At 40.9% G+C, this 16915-nt stretch overlaps 1 long non-coding RNA gene across 10 annotated transcripts; it reads left to right on the plus strand.

Moving 5' to 3' along the window:
- Positions 1–1116: 1116 nt before the first annotated feature.
- Positions 1117–3776, plus strand: LOC110925829. 10 transcript variants are annotated; one of them, XR_002584758.2, is made up of 8 exons: positions 1117–1445; positions 1937–2066; positions 2170–2243; positions 2326–2636; positions 2727–2811; positions 2869–3103; positions 3181–3222; positions 3298–3776. It is a non-coding gene; the product is annotated as an uncharacterized LOC110925829 (long non-coding RNA). The 10 variants fall into 10 exon arrangements; XR_002584757.2 differs by having other exon boundaries at positions 1940–2066; XR_002584760.2 differs by having other exon boundaries at positions 1117–1340.
- The last annotated feature ends 13139 nt before the right edge of the window (positions 3777–16915 follow it).

Raw genomic sequence — 16915 nt, forward strand, 5'->3', positions numbered from 1 at the left:
AATTAGTGTTGACACTATTTTTTTAACTTCAAAATGGTAAATATGTTTATTAAAGGTAATAGAACAATTCTCTCATTACATACATTATGGAAATAATGCCTCATTGATGTTATTACCTGGAAAATTAAAAAAAAATAAAACAATAAATATATTAAACTTCTGTGTTAGTTTATCAATACCAATTTGAAACGCTTGTCTTGGTCAACATTCGAAAGTATCATGAAAACCTACTTGTTTTTAATGACTTTTTAGATTTGTTTTTCTTTATTTGTGTGTTACTTTATTGAACTTTTATGCTTACGACTTATTTTTCCTTATTAGTGTGTTACTTTATTACATCAATGGTTTCTTGAAGTGACTAGACATGCGGAATGCTTATGACGTATATCATTCACAATGATGCTACAATAAATATTATACAAATAAGAAACTACCAGAAATGAGTGTCACAATGCAAAGTGCCGCCCCCGCCGCATCGCGCGGGCACCCTACTAGTATATTATAATGCATGAGGGAGGGGTATTTTAAGATACCCAAAAAATAAGAACTTTTCTCCCCTTTATTTATAAAAAGACCCTTAAAATGAGGGTAGTTTGGTCTTTTAAACAATATTTATTTTTTAGCCCCTAAACTTATTACAATAAAATCCTTGACTTTTAACAAAATTATAGATAATTAGTTACACTTTTCCCCCTCCACAACAAACTTATAATTGTTTTTACGTATTCTTGACGTATCTTATAGACTATAATATCTAAAAAAAATCCAAAGATAGTATGACGACCTGCACATTTTTGTCGACGTTTCGGTAGTTGTCTTGTTTAATATTGACGCACGGATTAAAAGGTACAAGTTAATGATGCTTTAGTGTACAAGTGATTAAAGAAGAAAATAACAATCCATACTAATACTATTGTTGAGTAACTGATTAAACAACTTTCTAATACTTTTAGTCAAATATCAACAATAATTCCTAATTTAAAGGGTGAGAAAATTTTATATATACAAGTGATTAAAGCTTTTGTACAACACATTCAAGCTAAATCTTTTAAAAGTATGTACCTGGTCAATTGGCTCCATGTTTTAAATTTAAAAATTTGAAATTTACACAATCTACTTTCGGTTCTCTCTCTCATGCTTCTCTTATTTTGATTCTTTCATCTTATTTCAAGTGAAACCCTAAATCACAAATATGGTCAGATCTTGAAGGATTTTGGATCTGAAATCGTTGTTTAGAGGCTACAATCCAACGTGCAAGAGGCTGAGAGGCGTGGGTTTTCTCATAATCGAGAGAAGGATGAAGGGCAATGACAAAATGGGTTTTGATAGGAGTTTCAAGGGTACTTTTTTTGTTTTCTTTTGCTTATGGGCTCGCTTGAAGCCCTAATTCACGGCCGGCGTCTCCACATGTGCCGTCTTTTTTTATAGTTAGGATTTCTATTCAGGTTTGGATCTGTATTATATTTCATTAAATGTTATTACTCTTGATCTGTGCTTGTTAGTTTTGGGGAACTAGACTTGTGTAATTTGAAGTTAAAGATTTTAGGTATTTTGGTAAGCTGGTAAGTTGGTTATTGTATGTTTTGTGTAGCTTAGAGTTAGGATTTAAGTCTTAAAGGGTACAATGGAGTAATACTAACTACTTACATAGTTAAACCCACAACGTTGCTATTACATTTTGCAAATGCATGGTCTTTCATAGATCCATTTGTGTTAAGAGATATGTACTGTCAGTTTGTATCAGAAAAGGAAAGAAAGCCAAAGCTCAAACTTTGAAAGTAATCTTTGTGGTCTTGGTTATATATGTTTCATTGTTTATTCTAGACCTATCTCCTGGAAATTTTGTTGCATAAATTATAGAATGGCTCATTTAAGCTCTCAAAATCAGGACCAACTAATTTCGTTGATCCTTATTTGGCTTGTTTCCATGTTCAAGTAGGTGGATCACCTCAATATAAGGTGGATAGAAAGTTGGGTAAAGGTGGATTTGGTCAGGTATTTATAGGTCGTCGTGGTTGTGTTTATGGTGGAACTGACTGCATATCAGCTATCCTGGTGCCATGGAGGTAATGTTTTTGCACCAACTAAGTTTCGGGTTCTCTGAAAATGTTCTTTTTTTAATAAATTCTGATTTCTAAAGTCAATTTGCATTTATTTTGTTTGTGGCAGCTAGCTCTAAAGTTTGAGCACAGAAACCACAAAGGCTGCAGTTATGGTTCTCCTTATGAGTAGCAAGTTTACAAGTATGTGCAAGTTCTTTCGAACATATTTACATAGTTTATTTTCATAGTTAAAAAGTGACATTTGGGTTTTTTGGTGAAACAGTACTCTGGGTGGCAGTCACGGAGTGCCTAAAGTTCACTATATAGGAAAGCAAGGAGACTACTTTGACATGGTATGAAAAAAAGTGTTTTTTTTCATATAGAAAAATAAATGTTTCAACACAGTATTAATCATTTTGTTTCGTATTTTTTCTTGCACGCTAATATCATGATGTCTAATACTTTTGTATGTCGTTGGTCATTAATTAATGGCTACAACGACTAGAGATCGATGCAAACGTTGATGAGTAATTCAATATGTTTGAGTGGCCCACTTAGCTAGGAGATCGATACAAACCTTCGAGAAGCACACATGTAAGTGATTTTCTCTTATTTTTCATCGTGGAATAGTGTTTTTAATGCTTTGTATGCGAATTGATACAAATGTAAACCGATAAATTCCAGAAACAAACCTGGTGGCAGATTTGGCGAATCTCTGACTTTGAGAAATCTAATTAAAGGCCAAAGAACTTAGCTAGAACAATCAGAGGTTAGTTGTTGATTATCGCATAATCAGTTTCAAAACGCGCTAATTTTTGTCTTCTAGGTAGCGCGACAGGCATGTCAGAGTGCTTGTTTTCATGGTCCTAGAGGACTAGCTGATTGTAACGGTGCATCATCAGAGATTTCACATACCTCAGATGCGTCTCAAATTGACATGGTCTGCACGCTGCCTGTGTTGCGGACAGTCGAATACATCAGATGGGACGCTCAACCGGTCTACAAAATGACAAAAACATGTCAGTTTTGTAACTCCAACAGCTGATCAAGATTTATCATCAGTAAGACCTCCTTACATTGATATGAAAGATCCATAAACATATAGGAGATTGAAAATTTCATTTTTCTAACCAACCAGGTCATCCTCAAGGAAAGGATACGGTGGTATACATGCCCTATGGTGATGCAATCACGTACTCATAAGTTTATTTGAAATAACAAACTAAATGTTGATTAATAGTGTGTTTAATTGTAGATGCAGAGTTATGATTGGATCTGGCCGAAAACATTCCCCATTTGGCTGTAGTGTCTCATAGTCAGTCGCAAAACCACATGTGCAGTTCATAGGTTCTTGAATGATTGGATTTGGGAAAGAGAGTTTAGCCACACACCAAAGTGCAGACTCTGGCTCACTATGAGGCGGTGGTGGTTTGGTTGGTGGCGGGTATAAAATCGGTGGCTCAAATAGAGGTGGTGCAGGTATGAACCTTGTAGGTGAAGGATATGAAGATGTTGGTAGGCATGGTTCATTATCATAAGGAGGGCTTAGACCAGGGCTCGGCTCATAGTTTTATGGAGGGGTTAGACCGGGGCTCAGCTCATAGTTTTATGTAGGGGTCAGACCAGGGCCCGGTTCATAGTTTTAAGGTGGTCTCACGTAACACCCCGTGTTTTCGAATGTCAAAGTCAAAGTCCAAGTCAACTTTGACTTTCTTTGACTATAATTAGTCTATTTTATGTTTTATTTGTATTATGTGGAGTAAGTGTTGTAATCAAGAAAGAATCAACGTAATCGAATGTTTGATCGACGCGAACCGACTTACGACTGTGAATAGTAGGAAGTAACAATGCGATAAAGTTAATCAATCAATAATCAAGCTAATCAAATCATCAATCGAACTCGAATCTCGAACTATGCGAATTTGGTGTTATATTACTTGTGTGTGTGCCTTATGTGTTACCTGTGCGTGCTTACTTTATGTTTTGTGTGGTATTCAACCGAATCAATCGAAACTCGAATCGAAACTCGAAACTCAAGTCAAATGCAATCGAAATCGAATTACGACGAATGGTAAACGTAAGGATAGGGTGAAATATAGATGATTGTATGTTAGATATAGTAGTTGGGACTGAAAGTAATTTGAATAGGAAATTCTATCGTATTCGTATCATCTTCAATCGAAATTGAAATATCAAAAATCGTCGCACCGAACACTCGAACCAGGCTGTTGATCGATCAGGCTGTTGATCGCTCAGGCTGTCAGCCGATTGAACAACCCAGCCGATCGGACAGACTGTCCGATCGAGCAGGCTGTCCGATCGGGATACCTGGCCGATCGGCCAGCCCTTTCCTCTTTTGGAGCCTATAAATAGGGCTGTCATTGTCATTCTTTCCACTTTTGGAAACTCTCTGACCGACCAGCTCCTGCTCCTCACCTTTTCTCAGATTTCTTCCGATTCCGGTAAGTTTTCATCATAAATCTTGTACTTTCTTGATCAAAACATGCTCCTACACCTTTCTATCTTTCAAATCTTGATTTCTAACCGTGAAATCACCAAGATCTAAGCATTCTTGGATGATGTCATCATGGTGTTCTTCAAGAACATCATGTTTTGGCTTCAATCCACCATGAATAGCTCGGATCTAACCGATTTCCACATAAACAAGTCAAGATCTATCAGAGATCTAAACATTTACATGATGTAAAGGATTGAAAGGAGGATTTCCAACTTTCTTTCAACTCTTTTACACTCAATGCATTCAAACCGGTAGAAACGGAGCTTGAGTCAACTCACCAAAACATTCTAGTGGATGAGTGGTTCAAGATTCGGAATCTATCTACGAGGTTCACCGACTTCGGGTTAAACGTTAGACTGCCGTCCCGAACCGTTCACCGGCCGGGCTTGGGTGATTGCTGTCCGAGCAGGAGAAACAAGTAAGGACGAAGGTTCCCTGGTTCAGCTCGTTGCCAAACTACCTCAATATAACGTCAAATAATCAGAACAGCCAAGTGTTAGACGAACAGGCCGACCAGGTCAGGATGTTGGCCGAACGGTTAGGCTGTTCGAACGAACAGCCCAACCGATCGGACATGCCAGCCGATCGACCAGGCCAGCCGATCGGCTAGCATATGGCCCCACACTTTGACAATTTCATGGAGTATAATATTGAACGAGGGGATGTTCAATCGAACAAGCTGTTGGATAACATTACTCCTCGGATCATGAGATACTATGCTTCAACACTTAATCGATTTTCAATTCGTTCGATGTATTGGAATGCCACCCGATCGAGCATGCTGTTCGAACGAGCATGTTGTTCGATCGAGTGACATCCTACTGAGGACTACTAATGAAGTTCCTAACCGATCGGTTAAGCCGGCCGATCGAACAGACCGTTCGATCGATCGACCTGAAAGGTAAGAACACTTCAGTGTTCTCAAATACTACAACGAAAACTTCAAAAGGTCAAACCATCATACACAAACACATCATACTCAAAGGAAGAAACAAACCACTCGAGCAGTCCAGCCGATCGAGCCTCCCGGCCGACCGAACAGACTGTCCGAACGAATCTTCTAACCGAACGAACAACCCGTTCGATCGAACCTGCTGTTCGATCGACCAGGCTGTTCGACCCACTTACACTTGTTTCCATTTTACGTGTATTCACCGTTATGCTATCGAATTATTCAGGCTAACCCCACCCTCAAGCGCTCCCTTCAATCCATCAATCAATCGCTGTGAGTATACTCGATCCCTTTTTGCTTTCCACACTTTGGGGTGTTACATACGTTACTTATATCAAAACACAATCGATCACACTACTCAAACTATTTAAACGCTAGCCAATATGCATGTATTACGTGACTAAATGAATGCTTGTTGATTGTGTTTACACGTGGAATGCTGTTTACCTGCCTTAACGACATAGTACTATAGTTTGGACTCAGCACCCATTCACACGAGGGTTGTTAAGGACAATTACTTGGATGGATTACGGTGGTAATCATGTATTGCGAACCGTCTCGGACGGTCAACCCGCAGTCATTGGTATCGACAGATCCATGTCGATAATTAACATGCTTCGTTTTCCTCTGTGTACGTGCTGGTTATGCGTAAACTATTCGAACTCTATATGCTATTATCAAACTTGTATGCTCACCTTTACATTATATGTATTGACTTTATTTTAACGTATGTGACAGGTGTTTAAGATGTTTGCTGTCACACCCCGACTTCCACGTGTCTCACCGGTGGGCCCGGTGGAGGATTATCGTGACGTAGTTGGCAACATTATAGTCAAACCACACAATATATATGAATGCACAGCGGAAGCATAAAGATAATATATTTCAACATTAAGTGTAATATCAATGTATCACCATTGTTGAAATAATAATCCACAGGGGATCAATAAAAATAACAAAAGTATTGTTCAACAGACTTCAGGCATCTTAAGCTTGCGAGACTTCTAATGATGCTAAGGAGAAATCCCAGCCAATTTCGCATAGTACCTGCATTTAGTCTTTTTGGGGAAAATACGTCAGTTTACACTGGTAAATACATTCAACTGACACTTTTGTAAAATGTTTGATAAAATTGGTTTAAATGCTCAAGGCACAAACTCTTTATAACTTGGGATAATTTATAATCAAATCTTGTAAAGAATTAAATGTTACTATGCGTTCGGTCGCCCGAGTCGTATCGGGTTAAAGTTTAATAGACACACCACATAGTATAAAACCATGGCGGGTAACCAACGGCTACACTTTTATAGTCATAGACATAATGCCGGGTGTACGCCTACACCGGGATGTCAAGGTCGTGGCCATTCGTAAATGCTGCCAAGGATATCCGGGACATGGTCATTAAGCCCCCAAAGGCGTGAAGCCAACGAAACAAGTTTTTAAACGGGTCACATTGATAATACCCAACTACTAATGAGTTGGGGTCAATTGCCCGACCAAGCGGTATTTTAAATACCGTAACCCAAGCCCGTATAACGGAAAATAAGTTAAAAGTATTTACCTTTGCAAGTATAATTCCTTAATTTGAAATAAATTGCAGATAGGTTTTACTGGTCCCCTAATCTGGAACGAAGGTTTAAATTAACCTATTAGAATCCTAACGGGTCTTTAATTTAGCCGTAGCCTAGACCGGTCAGTTTCGAAGGATAGTTACGGTTTAATCGCGTGAAAGGCGAAAACCGTGAATGGAGTGTGATTTTGACCCAACAAGTTTGAAGACTTGTTTTATATGGGTATAATAATCATACTCTGGATTTTGGGGTCAAAACAATATGGTTTGACCCGTTTCGGCTAATTTATGTAAACTAGTTACATAAGCCGAACCGTGCGCGCAAAAGGCGTAACGGGTAACCGTAAGAGTCCTACACTGATTTCCTAAGTCAATATGCCTTAAAGAGGTTGTGGTATCAGTAGGATACCTTCCGTAATGCCCGTAACGAGTTTAAGTTCATATTATGCCCCGTAGGGGTATTTTGGTCTTTTTAAAGATTATAAAAGAGGTTTTAGAGTTCTACAGGGAATCTGAGTTTCCCGAACAGTTTATAAAGTCTAAAATACTTTATTTATTATTTAAAATCAGTAGCAACTGGAATCGGGTCAAAAGACCTTGTAGAACTCAAGTTATGGCCGAAAAGGGCATATTCGGTATTTACCGAACCGTTGCCATAACCGCAGGTTATGAGCAGGTTAAAAATAATTAAAAATCTTTAAAAATCTTTAAAAATCCCAAAATATTATTTTACAACAGTGAGTAAAAGGTTTGGTGTCGAAATCCGGGTTTAGATAGGCGTTATGCTAATTGCGCTATTTAATTACTAAAGTTTCGCAATTTGCGCTATTTAGCATAACTCCTATTCTGGACCTCGGATTGACATGAAATTTTAGGGACATGCTTAGAAATCAGTAACCAAGGTCATGATCCTTTCACGTGTTCGAAATTCTCGTTTTAAATTAAAAAGGGCGTTACGGTCAACTTTTAAGCATTTAACGGAAATGTGTAAAAGACTCGGACAAATGACGAACCGGTCACAGAGGGTTATACCATCATGTAACCTGGTCCTAAGAGATTCCTAAGGCATATCTAAATCAAAATTTAACGGGTCAGAACTGAAGTCAATGCAAAAGTCAAAATTTTGCGACTTTCGGCTCCGAACCGGGTCTAAACAGAAAATGGTCGGATCAAACAAGCTTAGACTAGTTTATATACTTATTATTATGTTTTATGAGTGTTCAAACAGGTCACATATCATCTACATTACAGATTATGCAAGAAATCGCAAAAATGACATTTCTGTTGACTTTTTCTAAGCACGTTTGACTCGACATTTGATCTAGTTAGAGTGGGAATCAGAGGGTGCCCTTTTAGGGGTTTAATGCCCACATGATTACCATCATATAACTATCTTTGACTTGACAAACCACTGGACCATTCGTGATTTATCGCAAAGTCAACCGTTAGTTACGACGGATTGACTTTTAGGCCAAAACTATGGAAAAACGAAACCACAAAGGGTTAGGCAACTTACAGAAGCTTGGTGCATGACTTAGAATGATAGAGGAATGCTTGAGAGCTCCAAGAATGATCAGAAGGCAGGTTTTGCGGTGTGATTCAATTGTGCACAATGCATTGGCTTTTATAGTGAAAAATGAGGCTTAGGATCATCACAACTCACCCTACATTGAGTCATGGATGATCAGCAGGTGGCCCTTGGTGCTAGGGGGCAAGTAGAGGGCGCCCATGCTTCAATTAATGCTCACAAGTTCGTTCACAAGCTAAATCATTGAATCTGTCCAAAGTTTCTTCATCTGGGACTTTCACGCGGCCCGCATGAGAGATCAGGCAACTTGTACGCGGGCCCCCTGAATCCTTAAGTCAGAACGTGTATTTACAGGTGGCTCGCGGCCCGCATCAACTCATGCATAATCTTAACGCGGCCCGCATTAGACTTGATTTTCAAGATTTCTAAATCTTTTGTAATCATTAACCAAATCTTTGGTAATTAATAACCTAACCTTTCGGTTTTGAAGGGGTAACTTTGCGATTTGGCCCTCGATTATTTACCGTTAAGGGCCTCATGCCTTTTACCCGCGCTGTTAAGTCCCCGGTTAGTTTAATTATTATCCGAAAAGCCTTAACTTTTATTGTTGACGCTTTTAACCCCTCTCATAAGAATTTGATCATAACTTTCTCGTTTTAAAACGGAACTTCGCGAAATTTATATCGTACATTCTAGTGAGCGTATTTTACTGTTACAAAGCCTCGGGTTCATCAAAGGGTCACTCAGAGGTATAATTAAACATGTTGACACAGTTAACCCCTGTAGCTTGTAATCTCTCACTTTCTTCCGCGTTTCGCTCCGTACGATCCATGATTTATCCGTTTGGAGGTACGAGCATCGTTTAGGGTTACTATACAGTATATTTACCCTTGGTTGACATTTATAACCCTCGAATTTACATACTTTCAAGGTTTGTCAACTTTAGTCCTTTATTTAATATCTAATGCCACGTGTAAACTCATGACACGTGTTAGCACATTATTGGACACAAAATTTCGAGGTGTTACATCCTCACCCCCTTAAAATAAATCTCGACCCGAGATTTACTCAAACAAATAAGGGTATTTTTCTTTCATCGTGGATTCAACCTCCCACGTGAACTCGGGACCTCTACGGGCATCCCACTTGACCTTTACTATAGGCACATCCTTCCTTCGAAGCTTCTTTACCTGTCGACCTTCAATCGACAAAGGCTTCTCCACAAATTTCAAGCTCTCATTTATATGCACATCTGTGTGTGGGATCACCAATGATTCATCAGCGAAGCACTTCTTTAGATTGGAGATGTGGAACACATTGTGAATTCCATTGAGCTCCTCTGGTAAGTTTAGCTTATAGGCAACGGACCCGACCCATTCGATAACCTCGAAAGGTCCTATGTACCTCGGGCTTAGTTTGCCTTTCTTACCGAAACGCATCACCCCCTTCCAGGGTGATACTTTAAGTAACACTTTTTCACCTACTTCGAAGTGAAAATCTTTACGCTTTGGATCCGCGTAACTCTTCTGCTTATCTCGGGTAGCTTTGAGACGGTCTCGAATCTGGACAATCCTGTCCGTCGTTTTGAAAACTATCTCTGGTCCAGACAATTGGACATCTCCAACTTCCGCCCAACAAACAGGCGATCTACACTTTCTACCATATAATGCCTCGAAAGGCGCAACCTTAATGCTGGTATGGTAGCTATTGTTGTAGGAGAATTCGATTAATGGTAGGTTCTTATCCCAACTACCACCCAAATCGATAGCACATGCACGCAGCATGTCTTCCAACGTCTGAATAGTACGCTCACTCTGACCGTCTGTCTGAGGATGGTAAGCCGTACTAAAATTCAAACGTGTGCCCAAAGATTGCTGGAAACTCTTCCAGAAATGCGACGTGTATCTAGTATCCCTGTCAGAGATAATAGACACAGGTATGCCATGCAAGGCTACAATCTTATCAACGTATAACTGGGCTAACATGTCGGAACTATAAGTCTCCTTGATGGGTAAGAAATGCGCTGACTTAGTCAGCCTATCAACGATAACCCATATTGTGTCATTTACTTTCCTTGTCCTGGGTAACTTGGTAATAAAATCCATAGTTACGCATTCCCACTTCCATTCAGGAAGTTCAGGCTGTTGTAGCAAGCCAGATGGCTTTTGATGCTCAGCCTTGACTTGTGCACAAGTTAAGCATTTTGCTACATAAGCGGCTACAGACTTTTTCAAGCCTATCCACCAATAATTTTCCTTTAGATCCTGATACATCTTATCCACTCCTGGGTGAACAGAATACTAGGAACTATGGGCTTCCTGGAGGATAACATCTCGTAGTCCTCCATAAATCGGAACCCATATTCGTCCATTCAAACGTAAAAATCCGTCCTTGCTAAGAGTTAACTGCTCCTCAGTTACTCCTAACTTCTCTTTAGGATAGTTAGCTTCCAACACAGCTTCTCTCTGTGCAGCTAACACCCTTTCAATCAAATTATTCTTGACTTCAATGCTCTTGGCATTGATTCGGATGGGTTTCACCCTTTCCTTTCTACTCAGGGCATCAGCGACTACATTCGCTTTGCCGGGATGATATCTGATTTCACAATCATAATCATTTAAATTCTCCATCCAACGGCGTTGCCTCATATTTAGCTCCTTCTGATTAAACAGATGTTGAAGGCTCTTGTGATCCGAATAGATCACAAACTTGATACCATACAGGTAATGCCTCCATAGTTTTAGTGCGAACACAACGGCACCCAGCTCTAAGTCATGGGTGGTGTAATTCTTATCGTGCACCTTTAACTGTCTCGAAGCATAGGCAATAACCTTGCCTTTCTGCATGAGCACACATCCCATGCTAGTGTGTGATGCGTCGCAGTAAACTACGAACTCTTCGGTACCTTCAGGTAATGTCAGCACAGGGGCGTTGCTCAGCTTTTGCTTTAGAATATCAAAGGACTCTTGCTGCTTAGGGCCCCAAACAAATTTTATCTTCTTCTTGGTCAGGGAAGTTAAGGGCGCAGCAATCCTTGAAAAATTTTCAATGAATCGCCTGTAGTATCCTGCTAACCCCAGGAAACTACGAATCTCTGTAGGCGTCTTTGGCTCTTGCCAATTCATGACAGCCTCTACTTTAGCGGGATCCACCTGGATATCACGCTCGCTGACAACGTGTCCTAAGAATTGGACTTCTCATAGCCAGAATTCGCACTTGGAGAATTTGGCATAGAGTTTCTCATGATGTAGAAGTTTAAGAATACAGCGAAGGTGTTTCTCATGGTCAGCTCGGTTCTTTGAGTATATAAGAATGTCGTCGATGAAAACGATGACGAATTTGTCCAAGTACGGCTTGCAGACGCGATTCATGAGATCCATGAACGCAGCCGGTGCATTAGTGAGCCCAAAAGGCATCACTAGGAACTCGTAGTGACTGTAACGAGTCCTAAATGTTGTTTTGTGTACGTCTTCATCTCTGACTTTCAGTTGATGGTAGCCTGACCTCAAATCGATCTTCGAGAAATAACTTGCCCCTTGCAACTGATCGAACAAATCGTCGATCCTCGGCAAGGGATATCTATTCTTTATCGTGACCTTATTAAGTTCGCGATAATCGATGCACAGACGCATCGATCCGTCCTTCTTCTTAACAAACAGGACAGGTGCTCCCCAGGGAGACGAACTAGGTTTGATGAAACCTTTAGCTAGCAGTTCATCCAGCTGGGTCCTTAGCTCCTTCATTTCGGTTGGTGCTAGCCTGTAAGGTGCTCTAGCAATAGGTGCTGCTCCAGGGATGATATCGATCCTGAATTCCACTTGCCTATCTGGTGGCAACCCAGGTAGATCTTCAGGGAAAACTTCTGGATACTCCGAAATGACGGGAATGTCTTCTATCTTCGGTTTAGGCTCTTCAATAATCACCTGTGCCATGTAGATGACACAACCTTTCTTTAGACATTTTGAAGCCTTGAGCATAGTTACTTGCTCAGGCAATCCGTACTGGGTATCTCCCCGAATGGTAAGCGATTCACCAGACGGAGTCTTTATCACCACTTGCTTTTTGTTGCAGACGATATGAGCCTGGTTGTGAGATAACCAGTCCATACCCAATACCAGGTCAAAACCGGCCAATTTAAAGGGAAGTAGAGATAGAGGAAAAGAGTGGTTCTTAATGGATATCACACATCCATCTAACACAGTGGAGACGGTTTCTATGGTACCATCTGCTAGCTCTACCTCATAATTCACATTTAAGGTTTTGACAGGCATATTCAGCAATTTGCAAAATTTATGATCTACGAAAGACTTATCAGCGCCCGAATCAAAAAGTACTCTTGCAAAGATATCATTTACGAGAAAAGTACCTGTGATCACGTTGTCATCCAGCACTTCTTCTTTCGCCTCCATCCTGAAGACTCTAGCATTGTTCTTCTTGGCCTCTTCAGGCTTCTTGGCATATTTAGGGCAGTTGTTTTTAATGTGCCCCTTCTCGTTGCAGTTATAGCAGGTTGCATCTTTTATCTTCTTGCAGTCCACGGTCTTTTGGTCTTTGGACTTGCACAACCCGCAAGCATACGACTTCGACTGAGTCTGCGAGTTTGAGTCGAGCCTACACTTTCCAAAGTGATGGCTCTTGCAAGTCTTGCACTTGGGCTTCTCACCAGACTGTTGCCCATCCTTCCTTGACTCCGACCCCCTCTTGTTATCACCGTTTCCACGGTGTTTCTTGCTCGACCTCCGTGAAGTTTCATCTTCACGCTTTCTCTTTTCAGCTTCTTTGTTCCTTAGCGATCTTTGTCGGACCGCATCCAGAGTAAGGGACAAAGATATATCGGCTACAGATCGAAAGGTCGCTGGCCGAGACGCCTTCACGCTTGCCTTTATTTCGGGGGCTAACCCACCGATGAAACGAGCGATTCTCTTTGGCTCCGGGGTTACCAGATATGGAACCAACTGGGACATCGTGTTGAAGCTCGTTAGGTAAGCTTGGCAGTCAAGGTTTGTCATCACCAATGATAGAAATCGGATTCTATCTTTTCCACCTCATGTTGAGGGCAGTAATTCTCCTTGATGAGAGAAACGAATTCCTCCCATGTCATGCTGTATAGAACAGCCTTTCCAGAGGCCTGAACCAACGACCTCCACCAAGCCAAGGCCTCGCCCTTGAATGATTGAGACACAAACTTTACCACGTCTCTTTCTGCACAGGCGCTGATGTCCACCACGGTGTCCATCTCGTCAAGCCACGTCATACAATCGACCGCTCCTTTCTCCCCAGTGAAGTCCCGGGGTTTGCATGATACAAAGTATTTGTAGGTGCAGCCTCTGGCGCGAGATGCGTCAGTATATACCCTTTCTTGACGGACACTGTTTTCATTGGACGAATGATTATCATCGTCCTTTTTAGGCTTGGACAGCGGTTTGCTGTGGGATTTTGTGTGGGTTTTTGGCTTTGAGTGTGGTTTGGATATAGTTCGGCTCCGAGATTCAGTATATTCCTCATATTGTCGATCCAGAGCTGCCTTGACAGCATTATCGACAAGAGCTTTCAACTCTGCGCCCGTCAGATGAACCTGGGCGTTATCGTATTCGTCTTCCTTCGAGTGGCTATTTTCTCCACTAGGGTCAGCCATGGTAACTTGAATATGTTACAGAAGATAACGAAAATTTTATTTAGGAGTTTATTATGGAATTATCATTTATGGCAATTCATTAACCATGGTAACAGAGACCATATCTGGTTAATTTGTTACTCACTTTTATTTAGGATTTGAACATACTTATCCTAATTACAAATAATATTGTTATTGGCACAAAAGCCTAGTCACGAGGACGTTATTATAATATTAGCCGAGATTACAGAGAATCAAGGTATGAAGGTTTGAACCGTAGTCCTTTTACCCTTTCTGACAGGGAGTCATAGACCACCACTGTCTTTTGTCTTATATGACAATCATTATGGCCCATAGGCACTACATCACTAACGGATGCTTAATAATTCGGCCCGTAGGCACTACATCGCTATTGGATGTTTAATAAATGATCATCTTTATTGATGATTTAACCCATGATTTATTATATCATTAATTTGGGCTTTGGAATCCTTAGAAGGATTCTTATATAAGAATGACGCGTGCGATTTTAACGAATCACGTCTGCCATGAACGTTAACATGATTACAGAGGTTAACTGGAATTCTGAACCTTTTAATCAGGTCTTACCATCTTGGCCGGGTCTAAAAAGACACCTGGCTAGTTTCACTCTTAAGATTCTTTATTTAGGCAGATTTAAATTAAAAGGAATGATTTTGATTTATTTCATATATAGTAATAACAAAAATGAAATTTATAACATAATATTCCATAAACTTCAAATACGATTACACACTGCCCTAAACGGGACTTTATAATTAAATAACTACCTACGCAGAGGTTTATAGAAAAAAAACAAGTCCATGCAGGGACCAACACAAGATAGATGTCCGCGCAGGGACTAAAAGATAAGTCCACGTAGGGACTGAAATACGATAAATATCCACGCAGGGACTAAATTGCAAATACAACATTACATAAGGAGACTAATGGTCTCGTTTCTTCCTTCCCTTCAGTAAGTTTGCAAGGCCTTTGAGAAATCCACAATTACTCTTGCGTTCTTGTTCGAAGTCTCGTTCCACACGGTTTAAACGGTGGAGTATTTCTTCTTGCTCCGGTGGAGAAAAACGTGGCTGCGGCGCCGGTTGCTGAACCGGAGGTCTGGAGGGTATTGGATACCCATGAGCTGAGTAATCTGCTCTCCAAGAATTTCCATGGAGGGCATTATAATTAGCCGCTATCACATATGGATCGGCATCATAGTTATAGTTGTAGTGCGTGTGGGTCGGCTGCTCAAACGGATTGTACGCCGTGGAAGCGCCGTACGCTGGTATCGGATTGTCATATCCGAATGGTGGCGGAGGTGGTGCAACTGGTGCAGAATTCACCTCTGCAGGGTGACCAGAAGGTTCCCCTAATTGTGGTTCTTCCTCAGGTACTGACGGAAAGTGACTCGCACTCGAGTGGCGAGGGGTGCTGAAATGGAATTCCCCTCCTTGGGTGGACATCCGTGCGCCTGATCTTCTACACCTTGGCGGATCTGGAGTTACTGGTTGAACCGGTGGCGGTGGTGGTGGCGTAACTGCCACAAACCGCGAATCCTCAGAAGGATCCTGTTGTTGCTGTTGATCGTGAGGCGAGAAATGATGTGAAGGTGTAAAGTACCAATTACATTGGTCGAACCTTGCCTGGTAACTATCGGGACCTTGATAGGGTGTTCCATGGAAGGATGACCCATCCGAGATCTCGATTGGATGATTGGGAGTACCCCGTGCAGGTTCGACGGGGTCTGTATCCTCATCCATATCCACTGCATTATCTTCAGAAAAGTGATCCTCTGGCCCTAGAGGGTTATACCCTATTGGCTCTTGGACATAGTCCGCCGGGTTAAATTATCCTATGTAGAAAGGTGAAGGATCTCCATAAGAACGGTGCGAAGCAGATCGCTGTAGATGTATAAAGGATGGTTGAGGGTTATTGGGATTATTTTCCGAATCTGGTCCAAATGAATAGCGGTATGAGGGTGTTGAGCTATGCGAGGTAGAATGTCTCGCAGGTTCAAAAAGGTTTCTTCTTTGTCTCTGTGGTTCCTCACTTCTTGTACTGGAAGGAGCTCACGTGTTCGAAGGTCCAGCTTCGTGATCATCGTGAGTAATGATCGTTCCTCTGCCTCTTCCTCCTCTTCCTCGTCTAATTGCAGGTGGCATATTCCTGCTTTCAAAACTTTAAATAACAATAAACAATAAAAAGACAAACTGGAATAACAATTCGAATTTGTCCTATGTTCTTGTCTAGACTCAAGTATGTGCAATTGTGTAAGTGAGATTAAACACAAAGGCTAGTGTTTAATTCACTCAGTGTTGGCTCTGATACTAACCTGTCACACCCCGACTTCCACGTGTCTCACCGGTGGGCCCGGTGGGGGATTACCGTGACGTAGTTGGCAACATTATAGTCAAACCACACAATATATATGAATCACCATTGTTGAAATAATAATCCACAGGGGATCAATAAAAATAACAAAAGTATTGTTCAACAGACTTCAGGCATCTTAAGCTTGCGAGACTTCTAATGATGCTAAGGAGAAATCCCAGCCAATTTCGCATAGTACCTGCATTTAGTCTTTTTGGGGAAAATACGTCAGTTTACACTGGTAAATACATTCAACTGACACTTTTGTAAAATGTTTGATAAAATTGGTTTAAATGC

The sequence above is a fragment of the Helianthus annuus genome, chromosome 17 (genome assembly GCF_002127325.2).
Source record: "Helianthus annuus cultivar XRQ/B chromosome 17, HanXRQr2.0-SUNRISE, whole genome shotgun sequence".
Lineage (NCBI taxonomy): Eukaryota > Viridiplantae > Streptophyta > Magnoliopsida > Asterales > Asteraceae > Helianthus > Helianthus annuus.